The 14,353-nt window shown below is 41.0% G+C and overlaps 1 protein-coding gene across 1 annotated transcript in view; it reads right to left on the bottom strand.

The window, feature by feature from the left end:
- Positions 1-14,353, bottom strand: part of fam189a1 (family with sequence similarity 189 member A1) — a 364,309-nt gene that overhangs the window by 236,458 nt on the left and 113,498 nt on the right. The window lies entirely within an intron of this gene.

Raw genomic sequence — 14,353 nt, 5'->3', positions numbered from 1 at the left:
TTCTCTTTTAACACCGTGTTTTAAAACAAATAAACTGTTCAGAAGCCTTTAAACTTCCTTCTTATTGTTCAGTTAATCAACTCCAAATATATTTTCCAGTAATTACAGCAAAACTAATAGGAAAAGCACATAATTACGATAACGAGGACTGATTCACTCACCGACAGGCTCTGAGTGACACAGAGTGTACAACTGAAAATAAAAAGCGCATTTGGAAAGAAATTGTTTTGTGGGGGAAGTTGTGTGATTTCAGACATAACGGGTTAAAAACAGCAATGAATTAATTTCCGTCTGCGTTTTATTTTTAATGTACAGTACCAGTCGAAAGTTTGTACACCCCTACTCTACTCATTCATAGGTTTTTCTGTATTTTGTAGTTTCTGCATTGTAGAACAAAACTGGAGACATAAAAACTATGAAATAACATCTATATGGAATTATGTGGGAAACAAAAAAAAAGTGTTAAAAAAACAAAACGTTTGATATTTTAGATCTTTCAAAGTATCCAGCGTTTACTTTGATGATGCTTTACATACTATTGTCATTATCTTAACCAGCTTCATGAGGTCGTCACCTGGAATGCTTTTCAATTAACAGGTGTGTCTCGTCAAAAGGTAATTAGTGGACAAGTTTCTTGCCTTCTTAATGCGTGTGAAACCATCAAACAGTAAATGGTAAATAATAAAAACACAAAAAAGTAAATAGCCCTGTTCCATCCACAGTTATAGTAATCCATACGGCATTATATCAAGAACCGAACAACTAAATAAAGAGAAACAACGTCCATCATTACTTTAAGACACGAAGTGACTTAATGAAAGTGAATTAATAAAAATAAAGAAAAAACATTGAATTAGAAGTGGTGTCCAAATTTTTGACTGGTACTGATATAAAATATATACAGAAAGATCTAGAATGCTTCAAAAGACAATTTACGACTTATTTAAATGTTTGACTTTCTATTATTCATACTAATGAGGGAACTTTAATTATATGATATATATTTCTTTTACTTTTTAATTAATAGAGCGGCGACTACAATTATCGACACCTTTTCAGATTTACCAATAAAAAACAATTTTACAAAGGTGAGTTTCAGTTCCAACAGTTATTATTGGTTAATTAATCAACCCGAAGACCCGCCTCACCCTTTGACCTCGTTGTCTGATGACACAGCTCGTTACCAGAGATGGAATTTTTTTAGCACGATCAGCAATTTGAGGAAAACCCGGACGTTATCATCGCAGGTAAACATGGTGGAAAGATCATGGACATGTTTTTACTGATCAAATTCACCGATATTTCATGATCTCCTCGTCGAGATCTAGTTTGTTTCTTACTCTTTCATTTGACAGTCGCCATTTTGGATCTAAACGTGTGTTTGAGAAGTCACGTGAGGTGTCGATAATAGTGATCACTTTCACCGGTGTCCACCATTATCGACACCCTGTGGGATTAAGGGACATTTACAACTGTTATGGATCGATCTTTGTGTAACGTTGTTGAAGTAGATGAAGTACTTTAAAAAATAAATGTGCTGTGATTTATAATGATTTTTTTCTGATTCATAACAGAATGGAATGTTTATAGAGTATTTGGAATCCGATTGCAATGAATAGAATTAGACCAGAATTAAATTCCTAGCATATAAAAAATTGCATGCTTGAAATATTCAGATTTTTCTATTCCGTTCAGAAAATATTTTTTTGCAGTTTGTTGTAAATATCTACCACATATTACAATATCAGTAGACATTTTATATTTTGGCTCGAGGAATGACATGCGACCTTTGACCTGGATGTTCATGTGGTTACAGTGTCGATCGCCTGTTGAAGTTTATTGATAAACTACAAAACTAGAAATTAATACAAACAACAATGGATAACAAAATGCGATCTACGACAATACTTAGAAAGCGGGTAGAAAGTGGAACAAAAAGATTTTCTGATGCAGGTTAAACATTATTAGTTTATTTGTTTACAAACATTAGAATTACTTCCTCATTTACGTAAACACCGACATCCATATATTTATCTCATCTCATCTCATTATCTCTAGCCGCTTTATCCTGTTCTACAGGGTCGCAGGCAAGCTGGAGCCTATCCCAGCTGACTACAGGCGAAAGGCGGGGTTCACCCTGGACAAGTCGCCAGGTCATCACAGGGCTGACACATAGACACAGACAACCATTCACACTCACATTCACACCTACGCTCAATTTAGAGTCACCAGTTAACCTAACCTGCATGTCTTTGGACTGTGGGGGAAACCGGAGCACCCGGAGGAAACCCACGCGGACACGGGGAGAACATGCAAACTCCGCACAGAAAGGCCCTCGCCGGCCACGGGGCTCGAACCCGGACCTTCTTGCTGTGAGGCGACAGCGCTAACCACTACACCACCATGCCGCCCCCATATATTTATATAAAATATATTTTGGACTAAATATAAATCTATGTGTTTAGTGTGAAATGCTTGTATGTTATGTCTTGTGTTTAGTGTGGAATGTTTGTATGTTATGTGTGTCCAAGATGTTTGGGTGTTTTGTATGAGCAGAGATCACTTGACTGCAAACCAAATCTACCTTTGGGTACTAATAAAGTCAACTAACTAATGTAAAACAAATTTTAAACAAACACTATGTTTTGTTCACTTAATACCACATACTGATTTATTTTTTATAATCTGGGTGTCGATAATTGTTGAATGATGTCGATAACTGTGGACAAAGCTGTTGATAATTGTGGGACAGTGTCGATAATTGTGGACAAACGTGTCGATAATTGTGGGACAGTGTTGATAAATGTGGACAAAGGTGTCGATAATTGTGGAACGGTGTCACGTGATCTGATACGCTAAGTAATCAGGAATCAACTCATTTTTTTCCCAGTGGAAGTTTGAGTAATTATTCACGCACAATTTACATACTGAAAGTCTTTTCTACTTTTGCAACAGCCAAAAGTTCATTAAGGTGTCGATAATTGTAGCCGCCGCTCTATATATTTCTGTTTTCATATGATATTTTTCTTTGTTGATAATGTGTATATATAATAAGAGCACTGAGAACTTTTTGGAATACACAAGAAATAAATTATTATTATTATTATTATTATTATTATTATTATTATTATTATTATATCTGTATGTGTATGTTTGTGTTGAACTCAGAAACTAATTATTTGAAGATACCAAGACATCATTTTGCAAATTCTTTATAATATAATGATGTTATTTTGGTCTCAGACGGTCAAAACAGGATTATGCAGATTTAATCAGGAGATATAATGAGGTCGAATTAACTCTGATCCCGAATCGACCTTCAATCAGCTCTGATAAATCTCACACACAGTGGTACTAAATTAATCTGTTTGTATCGATTATACATTATATAGACACCGTGGTTTTATTTTATTCTTATCTGACTGAACAGCTTGATCTTGCATGTTGCTATGGACCTGTTGTTAAATCAGTTTTCTCCAACTGTCTTCCGTTTCTGTTCGTAAAACACACGGGAATCCGAACACACACAGGAAGTGTGGATGTAATATTCTCAATTACACATCAGCTCAGTGAGAAAAGAGCACAGAGGAGGAAAGAGCTGGAAGGCCAGTGGTGCTTTCAACTGGAATCAACTGGATGTGTACTGACACACACACACACACACACACACACACACACACACACACACACACACACACACACACACAGTATGCCTGCAAAAGCAGACAAAAGATTTTTTATTTTCTTTATACCACAGCAATGTGCACTAACACACTTATTTATTTATTAAAAACAGCACATTGTACTTTTGATCAGTTTATAGCTACATGTTGTAGAATGCCTAAGAAACATGTCCATAAAAGTCTGTTTCCTCACCAGCCTCTCTTCACAAATTAATCAGAGAGGGGGGAAAAAAGTCAGAAAACTTACAGCTTTAAACGTCTAAATAAACTAGGGTGACCAGATTTCCCTAGTCTGAAACCGGGACACTTTTGCGGGCGACCATGCTCGTGCACGCACACCTTTTTTTTACGTAAACGTGACACTCAGAGAGGTGCTCTTATCATTTTGTTGAAGCTCACATTTATCAACATCTCACATGAAATAAAACAAACAGGCATTTTGTTATCTAGTAGCATAGTGGGATACAGATCAGTTAAATTATGGTCAGACAACAGATGTTGTAATGGCTGAGAATAGGCCAGGCTATGTCCATAGGCCAAATTTACACTGATTTATTTCACCTGTTTGTGAGAACACCAAGAAGAATGCATATGCACATGTAGGCTATATCTCTAAAATTGTATGCACTATAGCATGAACTTAAAAAGTAGATATGTGACCTCAACATAGCCTAGGTCAGAATCAACCTTACTAACCATTCCCCACAACTGAATGAATAAAGCAAGAAGATGTGGACAAAAGTGAACACTTTAATGGAAGGTGCAACAAGCTGTTCAACACAGCAATATGGCCAAACTGTCAGAATGATGTGTTAAACAGAAACAAAAAAGAGACAAGTGATTTGAGAATATACACTCAAACAAAACAGCAATAAAGGAGGAGAGGGGCGACAGCCTGAGGAAAGCCCCCACAGGAGCGCACAGCATTTGCAACATAGGCTACCCAACTCAGTACAGGAACAAAGCACAGGAACAAAGCTAAGGCGACTGTCAATCCACCCACCCTGAACAAAATGCATTAGCCTACGTATATTTACAAGAAGAGTTTTAATGTGATCCTGTATATCAGCGTTACCAGGGCCGTCGACAGGGGGGGACAACCGGGTATTTTGTCCCGGGCCCAGGCATGAGGGGGGGGGGCCCAGAACTGGTCCCTCATGAAGATGCCATTAATCATTCTGTTTCATTTCAAAATGTGTTGATTTGGGGGAGAAAAATGTGCTATATTTGCATTCAATGAATGATTTCTGGTTCTTTTGCCTTTATTGTCTTCGAAAATAGATTCAAGAACCCACCTACCACCCCTAATGCAGAAATGGTTTGGTCTTTGATTAAGGCGCCAAATAACACGGCACTATTCCATCATAGCGCTTCGACAATAAGCGTGCGAGCCCGTTTGCCAACATGCACAAGTCAGGAGCAAAGAAAAGAAAAGAAAAGAAAAGAAAAGAGATGAAGAAGCCAAGAGCCTCAGGGGCTCACTGCATAGATATTTTAGAAAAGATTCAGATGATGCAGCTGAGCCAGGTAAGACACAGATAACTTTTTTCCAGCCCCGTAATGTAACCCCAGCACGCGCGACGTGCCATTCATAATTATAAAGTAGGGGATAGCAGGGTACACTGAGTGAACACTGAAATGCACAGGGCATTGAATTATTTCATAAACATATCGGTTTAATAACACTGTGTTGCATATATCTCAATGAAGCAAAGAATAGCACATTGGCCCGCAATCATATCCAAATGTTTTAGGCACGCTTGCTGAGCTGCGCTGAGCTGGACTCCGGTTAGCTGAAAGCCCGTGGAACGCTGCCTCTTGTTAATTACACCTTATTTTGTTGGAAATCATCCCGTGTAGATACGACAGCATGTGAAATTGCCAGCTAGATAGAGTTTAATGTAACGAATGGGCTATAAATGGGGTGTTTTGAGGTTAGTCTGTTGCAAAACATTAAACTTTCGCTTAGACTGGATACTCTTCAAACAATTCCCTTGCTCAAGTGAAAAATGATAGGCCTGTATGAAAAGCGCAATTAATGAAAGTAGCCTAATAAGCCCTAAATGAATAAAACAACCTCTGTTTTATTGTTGTTGCTTACACGTTAAGATTTTGAAATCTTCTCGGTCCAGTTCTATATCCAGGGAACGTTGTAATCCTTTTGGTTTATCCGTAATAAACGTGTCAGCCCCCAGGTCAGATAGGCTAATGTTACGTGGTTGGGAGGGTATCACTTTTTTTTGTAACATTCTAAATCGAGTACGGAAAGGACGTTTATGAAAAACAAGACAAAAAAATACACTGAAAAACTCACTGTACACATCACTAGTGGTGATGCTTCTATGTTCAGATTTTGGGAAAGCCATAACTCCGTTCTCATTGAGGCCCAGTTCCATCCCGTAAACAATCATTTTGGTTTATCAACTACCTGCGCTCAAACATGTCACAGGAGAGGCTCAATGGGCTGGCTATGCTCTCTATAGAGCGCGAACTTGCAAAGAAGCTGGACTTCAATGACCTTATTGACGACTTTGCCACAGCAAAAGTCCGGCACATTGCATTTCGCACCTGAATAGTTGCAGACTAAGGAAATGTTCAAACTGTAAATGTGTTGAAATGTTGAAATAAAATGGTTGACTGTTATAATGGGCTTGGAATACCTGTTATTTAAGGGTTGGAGTGAATGGAGACTGTGAAAAGAGGGGTTGGGTGTGGGTGGTTGCTGTGTGGCGATGTGCATGCACGCGTATGTGTGTGTGTGTGTGGGGGGGCACTCAGATTATTTGGGGGGGGGGGGCCCACTCAGATTATTTTGTCCCGGGCCCAGCCAAAGCTGTCAACGGCCCTGGGCGTTACCACCGTGGGCTACAGAGAAGGAACACTTACAGTGTGTGCAGTAGGCTTCGTGCGCATTGTTCTGCACCTCTCAGAGGAAGGGGTAGGTGCCCTGTAAATCTTTGGAAAAGGTACATTTTCTTTTCGGCATAATTGCTGCGGCATTACTGCTGCTAGCTGCTAGACAAAGAACATTCGCGCCAGTTAATGTTTATTTTATTGTTGCATGGCAACACGTTCTGTTGTCTGGAATAATGTGGCTAAATAAACACCCATGCCACAGGGCCAGGGGGCAGTAACCAGGAAAGTTTGCGATTCCTGTCAATTCATCAAAATAGTAAATGCAGACATTTCTCCACTAATGATTCCCACGCTGCTCAGTCGAAAACGTCGCGAGTGGCGAAAACCGGGACATATCCATGTCCCGGCAGACTTTTGTCGGGACTCGGGACACACAACCCCAAATCGGGACGTCTGGTCACCCTAAAATAAACCTCTCCTTCACTGTATCAACAGTGACAAGCTGCGTAAGCCGTTACTATAGAAACGGTAACATACTAGAACAAGTGCATTGATATAAATTTGCCTTACAACTGTTTGAGCTGCTGTTGTGGAAAATTCTGACCAATCGGAACTGAAAATTCAACAGCGCTGTCACCAGTGGCGAACCGTTACTATTAGAACTGGGACTTGAGCTCAGCCAAAACGTATCCAGACACCGCAACAGCAACAGGGCAAAGGATTCTGTAAGGGATTAGCGTCGGGCTGCCAGGTCGCTCTGTTGTGCGTAGCTGTCGATGTTGATTTTAAAAGTAACTCAGTAAGTTACAGGGAAATGAATACTTAAGTCTGAGTGAAAAATACTGTAGCGAGCATGCAGCATGGAAGAAGAGTCTGGAGACAGAAATCTTAGTTTCTCACTCGTTAGCCTGTGCTACTTGCTAACAATCGATAGATAGCACTGGCTTGACCGCTTTATTAATTATCATTCGCTAACACTACTGATGAACGCTACACCGGCTGGAAGGTGATTTCACTGCTGCGCTGACGGCGGTTAAGCTCGTGTTGGGGTTCAAGAAGACTGAGGGCGATAAATTTTTGGCCCCTCCCTTTCATTATAAATCAAAATCTGATTGGTTAATTAATTAATCTGTCACTTCCTACATAAACATACACTGCCATGGCCTTCTGTCCCAGCAATGAAGTCCTAACCAGTGAGTGAGCAGCTCTAAACTCTTCTCAGCCTAGAGACAACAAACAAAACAAGTTCATCGGATAAGAATTTTAATATTTTCAGGACAGTAACCCTTTCATTTCTGAAGCACATTTGGTAGAACATGAGGCCGAATTAGAATCAGAAGAGAATAATGATCTTGGAATGATGAAAGAATGAAAGAAATGAAATATAAAATTTGAAATGCTGAGATGTTTGGGCTTCTCTGAAGGACTAGAAGGCCCTTCTGGCTGTCGCTACAGAAATGTCACACATGTACTTTATCACGAGTTTCTTATCATATCCTGCACAGGTGCTTAAAGATACTGAGAGCAGGAGATGAACAGGACATGGGAGATATTTCAATTTTAGTCCTCAGTTGTAAAAAGCTGCAGCTCGCTGTTTATCATATCTACAGCGGACAGTTTCCAGTCAACCAGGAGTCGTTTCTCCTCGTCTCATCCTGAATAAAGATTCTCTAAAGCTTTTGTTAGTTTAGAAACTGAACACACCAGCTTAGTCTAAACTGGTTTTAGAGATTTTAGACTATACGGTGATGTTTTGCAATCCTGAGTATTAACACGTCCGATTCCATTGCATCCAATTTAACGTCCCCTAAATCTACAGTACTGTGGAAAAAGTCTTAGCCCCCCTCCAATTTTTCCGTTCATTAAAGGTCATGGAAATTCAGGATTTTAGTCAGGGAAAGTCTGGGAATTTAACATTTAACTCAGAGTGTAAACCTTGAAGAAAGCAAACTAACGTCTCATCTCATTATCTGTAGCCGCTTTATCCTGTTCTACAGGGTCGCAGGCAAGCTGGAGCCTATCCCAGCTGACTACGGGCGAAAGGCGGGGTACACCCTGGACAAGTCGCCAGGTCATCACAGGGCTGACACATAGACACAGACAACCATTCACACTCACATTCACACCTACGCTCAATTTAGAGTCACCAGTTAACCTAACCTGCATGTCTTTGGACTGTGGGGGAAACCGGAGCACCCGGAGGAAACCCACGCGGACACGGGGAGAACATGCAAACTCCACACAGAAAGGTCCTCGCCGGCCACGGGGCTCGAACCCGGACCTTCTTGCTGTGAGGCGACAGCGCTAACCACTACACCACCGTGCCGCCGCAAACTAACGTAAATTCCATAAATTAGGGTTTATATTCACCCTATAAACCTGACGCAAATTGCATCCGAATTCACATCCCCTCAAAGTTATGAAGTATTCATCACAGTGAGGTGGCTCGCATCTCACTAGAAACAGCACCACTTGCTCTTTCCAGTAAATTCAATAACTTTGTGCACCTCCACACCCATTACTCTTGTTTAAATGACTCATGAACTCATCACTGCATAGATATCAAACACATACAGTACTGTGCAAAAGTCTGAGATGCCCTTTCTTATAGATTTCTATTTTATGACTTCTATATTTTTGAGTCACAACATTACAAAAACATTTTAGAGTTCCAAACGTTTTTTTTTTCAGCACAAAATTAAATGTTACAGAAAAAAAAGTTTGTATCTGAGCAGCATATTCCATAAGAGAGCACTTTTCAGATTAAAAAAGAAAACATAACGAAGGCTGCTGGAAAATTTTTGGTACAAAATAAAGAAGCGAGTGTGACGATCAAAGTGTCCAGAAGAACTGTGGCTGGTTCTGTAAGATGCTCAGTAAAACCTACAGATCATTTCCGCATAAAACTGACCTCACTGGACCTCAGACTACTATATATTTTTTTTAAAGCAGAGGGTCGTCTCACACCAAATATTGACTTTGTTTCATTTATTGTGGCTTACTGATGACTGTTTTTAGTGTTTTTTAATGTTGAAACATTTAATTTTCATTATTTTTTTAAGCTGTTTTTGGTCGACAGCATTTCTTTACGTACATGTGCCTAAGACTTTTGTACAGGACTGTATATCTGATGATTTTAACATTTCTATTACACTGGAGGAAAATGTCCTGCTTGAAACATTTCAGTGCAATGCAACGTATCATGACTAAATCACTGTTTTGCAAAACTCCGTATTACAACTATCAAAAAAATGAAATGTACAGTATCAGTGGCGGCTGGTAGTCTTTCAAACAGGGGAGGATGGTCGGTTACGATATTTCCAGATTTTAAAAGAAAAAACACATCAATTTTGCCCATACTCTTGCCTCTGATCTGGCTGATTGTTGGCAGGGTCACAAACTGTGAAATAACAGGTTCTTTTGGCCCATTAGCCTACTGTCCAATATACATGATGGTGGTGTTGGGGGGGTATATTTTAACATTTTATATTTTAAAATTGTGGCATGTTGTTTAAAAATTGACCTCGGCTGTGTTTTTGTTTAAAAATGTTTTCCAAATTGTAGCGGTGTTTAATTCATATCCATTAAAACATATATTCCAATATAATATACTCAGCATAAACATTTTAAATAGATTCTATATTTTTGGTCCATCCATGACATATTACTAAAGTAGCCTATTTACTGTTGTTGATGTGGGTCACTTGCTGTTAGCCAATTCACTTTCTCGTACCAGGAGAGCTGAAAGGAACGAGTATTATTCCCTACCTTTTTCACCAAGTCAATTTGAGGCGTTGGTCTACCCTGCTCTTTAATTTTAATTTTTTCCTCGAAAGGAAGACTGGCAAATGGCTTCGCCAAAATTAAATCAGCAATGCTTGGCATCCGTGCGCAGCTTTCTTGCTAGCTGACTAGCCCCCTCAAGTTCAAGTTCAGTCACTCAAATAAACGAAATTTCTGGAACTAAGATAGCAAACTTGACAACACTATATTTACACTTTATTTACAATGAAAATATATACAAACTAAAAAAGCTGGTAGAAACCGTATGTAATGAATGAAATCAAAATGTAAGCTGATCTCTTACAATACACCACAGCACTTGCGAATCTGCATGGGACTGAACTGATGTTGCCAGATACTGCTGACGTTATCCAGCCCAAAATATGTTCAAAACCCGCCAAAATGCACTTAAAACCGTCCAATTGGGAGGGAAACCCCCAATCTGGCAACACTGTCTGCTGCCTGTCTATAGTTGAAACGAGCTGTCAATCAAAGAAAATATCCGGCCGCTTTCACCAATCACCAGTCTCCTCGCGGAAACTGCCATGTCCCTCCCATGTGAGGCTGGGAGTCCGTGGGCGGGTGTTTTCGCAGTACTTGTCCAATAACCATCTTGCATTTTGAGATTGAAAAGCGCATAGCTCCCAAATGCCGTTGAAGTCCATTGAGGCTGGGAGTCCGTGAGACTCCGTGGGCGGGCGTTTTCGCAGTATTTGTCCAATAATCGTCTTGCATTTTGAGATTGACAAGCACATAGCTCCCAATCCACTGAGGCTGGGCTGCATCGCGCTGTCACGAGGGGGAAAAACTCACGCACACATTAGGCAAACTGGGGAAAGTTATAACCGAATGATTTCGCACTGTAGTTGGGTTGAGCACATATATTTCTATGATTCTGGATCTGAAATAGCAATGTTATAAGGTCGGCTATAACATAAGCCTAGCGCAATTCATCCTACACGATGTTCGTCATTTTTAGAGGAGGCTGAGCCTCCCTCGTTGTCTTAGAGCAATCGCCCGTGTACAGTATATCGCATTCCATTTTTCTACACTGATGAACTTGAATGGATGCTAAACCGAGCCCATTTGATTGATGTACCATATTGTGTGGATGAGAGAAGAAGAGATCTTTAAGATTTGAGAAATGTTCTGGAATTAAATGTATGGTTTGTTCATGAAAATGTAACCAAGTAATCCTGGGATCAGACTACATGACATTTTCGTCTTTCACGATGGCCATCATGTCAGATTAGTCAATCAAAGTGCCATAAAATATTGCTGTGTCTGGGTCAGGAGACTGGAAACACTCCAAGTTTGACGTCTACCAATCATCATTTATCCCCTCGCACATTGTCAGGAAGGAGGGTCAAGAAATCGTCAATCGTGGCCATCAAGGAACATGTCGTCAGAGTTGTTGAGAAAATAAATTCTGATCTACTAGACTTTTCGTCAGAGTGTTGTGAAGCATCTCAGATGCCACATCGGTGTTCTTCGATTACGGTGCACTACAAAACCTGTTCATTGTTCCGGACGCTTGTATTCAGGCGCCACACTGGAAATTCCGGTCACAAAAAAATCGTGTCAAAATCAGGCTGAAGTTGTGTCATCTGATCCCGGGAGACGAGTATTCAATTTCAATAACACTTCAGTAAAGTTTCAGTACACCACAATAATACTTAAAGGGACATTATAAACCAGAGCGTCAGCAACGCAGTAGCTCAACGGCCGTACCACGAGAAACCAGACTCGTTTATAATTAGCCAAGTTGTTCTTCATGAGAACAATTAGATCTTTCAAACAAAACAATTACAATCAAAATCCATTGAAAACTCATTTTCCGGAAAGTTCATGAATCAGCCTAATTAGCAACTTGTTAACGAGATATCACAAGACCAGGAAGTAAATTTTGTGCAGACTGATTAGATCTTCCAAATAAAACCATCAGAATCAACTTCCATTGAAAACACAGGGAGGAGTAACGATTTTTGTGGCTACTGCCTCATAGAGGCAAAGCGAGGCAAAGTCACTATGTCATTGTGTTGTAAGAATGAGTGTAACAATAGCGCACTGCACATATGCATACACATTACAATCACCAGAACGGTGAATCCTGATCTCGCGATACGAACAGTAGATCTGGCGTTATCAAAGGTACACAAGAACGAGTGGTGAAGCCGTGATGTCATCATGTTGTAAGAATGTAAGAATGAGTGTAACAATAGCGAAACTTCGCAACCAATCAGCACTTATCCTGATCAAGTTCGATTACCCGTTCTACTTCTTGATCAACTTCAGAACCAGAAACAAAATAAGAGAAACCTCGTTATAACTTCGTAATATCAGAAGATAATCGGCAGATAAAAAGATAAACAAAATTCAGCTTGTGGTTCGCCAAGGCGACTGATTCGATATAAAGTAAGTGGTGTTTATTAAAGAAAATTTACCATTTGATTATCACAGCTTTTGTTTGGGCCTTCTGAAAGGTCAAATGAAAGGTTTTGTTAGTTGTTGGTTTTTTTTTTTTAGCTTTTTGGCAGATATATTGAGAAGCCGATATCAAACTTCTGCTATTCGCTTTAATTTTTTTTATTTTATTTTAGGGTCTTTCTACTACACTTGTGAAACAAAATGTCCTCATGAGTACGAAATAATGCTTCCGAGACAATTCATGAACAAGTGCATTCTTTCTTACTATTCTGAAAATATAGTTCACAGCACTGGATTTTGAACAAAAAACAGTAAACAAAATTGGTAACCAAAACACTCCAAGCCCTGACGCTGCTCACAGCTTGGTGACGCTTGCAAGAGATGATGCGAGTAGAATTGATAACATACATGTGGTATATTTACTAGGGTACATCAGTTGCCCCCTAAAAATGAAAAGTTCCTCCGATCATGATGCATTTTTGTTTTTATGTTCTTTTTGGTAAGAAAACACACTGGGTGAAATATTTTGACAAAATTCAAAAGTTTAATGGTGGCACCAGGAGCTCAAAGTTATGGAAAAAGCTGCTATTTTATGACTTTTATGACAAAATTTCGATTACTTTTCATGAAACATTATGGCACCTTATAGAGTCTCGTCTCGTCTTCTTCTGCTTTATCCGGGACCGGGTCGCGGAGGCAGCAGTCTAAGCAGGGAAGCCCAAACTTCCCTTTCCCCAGACACCTCGACCAGCTCCTCGGGAAGAACACCGAGGCGTCCCCAGGCCAGCCGAGAGACACAGTCCCTCCAGCGTGTCCTGGGTCTTCCCCGGGGCCTCCTCCCGGGGGGACATGCCTGGAACACCTCCCCAGGGAGGCGTCCAGGAGGCATCCGAGAAAGATGCCCGAGCCACCTCGTGACGTCGCCCGGTATGACGCAGCCGGGGCCCCACCCTGGAGCCAGGCCCAGGGTTGGGGCTCGTATGCGAGCGCTTGGTGGCCGGGCCTTTGCCCATGGGGCCCGGCCGGGCTCAGCCCGAAGAGGTGACGTGGGCCCGACCTCCTGTGGGTCCACCACCCACAGAGGTAGCAGTAGGGGACTGGTGCAGTGTGGATTGGGTGGCAGTCGAAGGCAGGGGCCTCGACGACCTGATCCCCGGATCCGGCAGGGCTGCCCTTTGTCACCAGTTCTGTTCATAATTTTTATGGACAGAATTTCTAGGCGCAGCCAGGGGCCGGAAGGAATCCTGTTTGGGAACCACAGGATTTCATCTCTGCTTTTTGCGGATGATGTTGTCCTGTTGGCTTCTTCAAACCAGGACCTTCAGCATGCACTGGGGCGGTTTGCAGTCGAGTGTGAAGCGGCTGGGATGAGAATCAGCACCTCCAAGTCCGAGGCCATGGTTCTCGACCGGAAAAGGGTGGCTTGTCCTCTCCAGGTTGGTGGAGAAGTCCTGCCTCAAGTGGAGGAGTTTAAGTATCTCGGGATCTTGTTCACAAGTGAGGGAAGGATGGAGCGCGAGATCGACAGGCGGATCGGTGCAGCCTCCACGGTGATGCGGTCGCTTTACCGGTCCGTCGTGGTGAAGGAGCTGAGCCAAAAGGCG

This window comes from Neoarius graeffei, chromosome 27, assembly GCF_027579695.1.
Source record: "Neoarius graeffei isolate fNeoGra1 chromosome 27, fNeoGra1.pri, whole genome shotgun sequence".
Taxonomy (NCBI): domain Eukaryota; kingdom Metazoa; phylum Chordata; class Actinopteri; order Siluriformes; family Ariidae; genus Neoarius; species Neoarius graeffei.
This window is presented reverse-complemented; position numbering and strand designations above follow the sequence as displayed.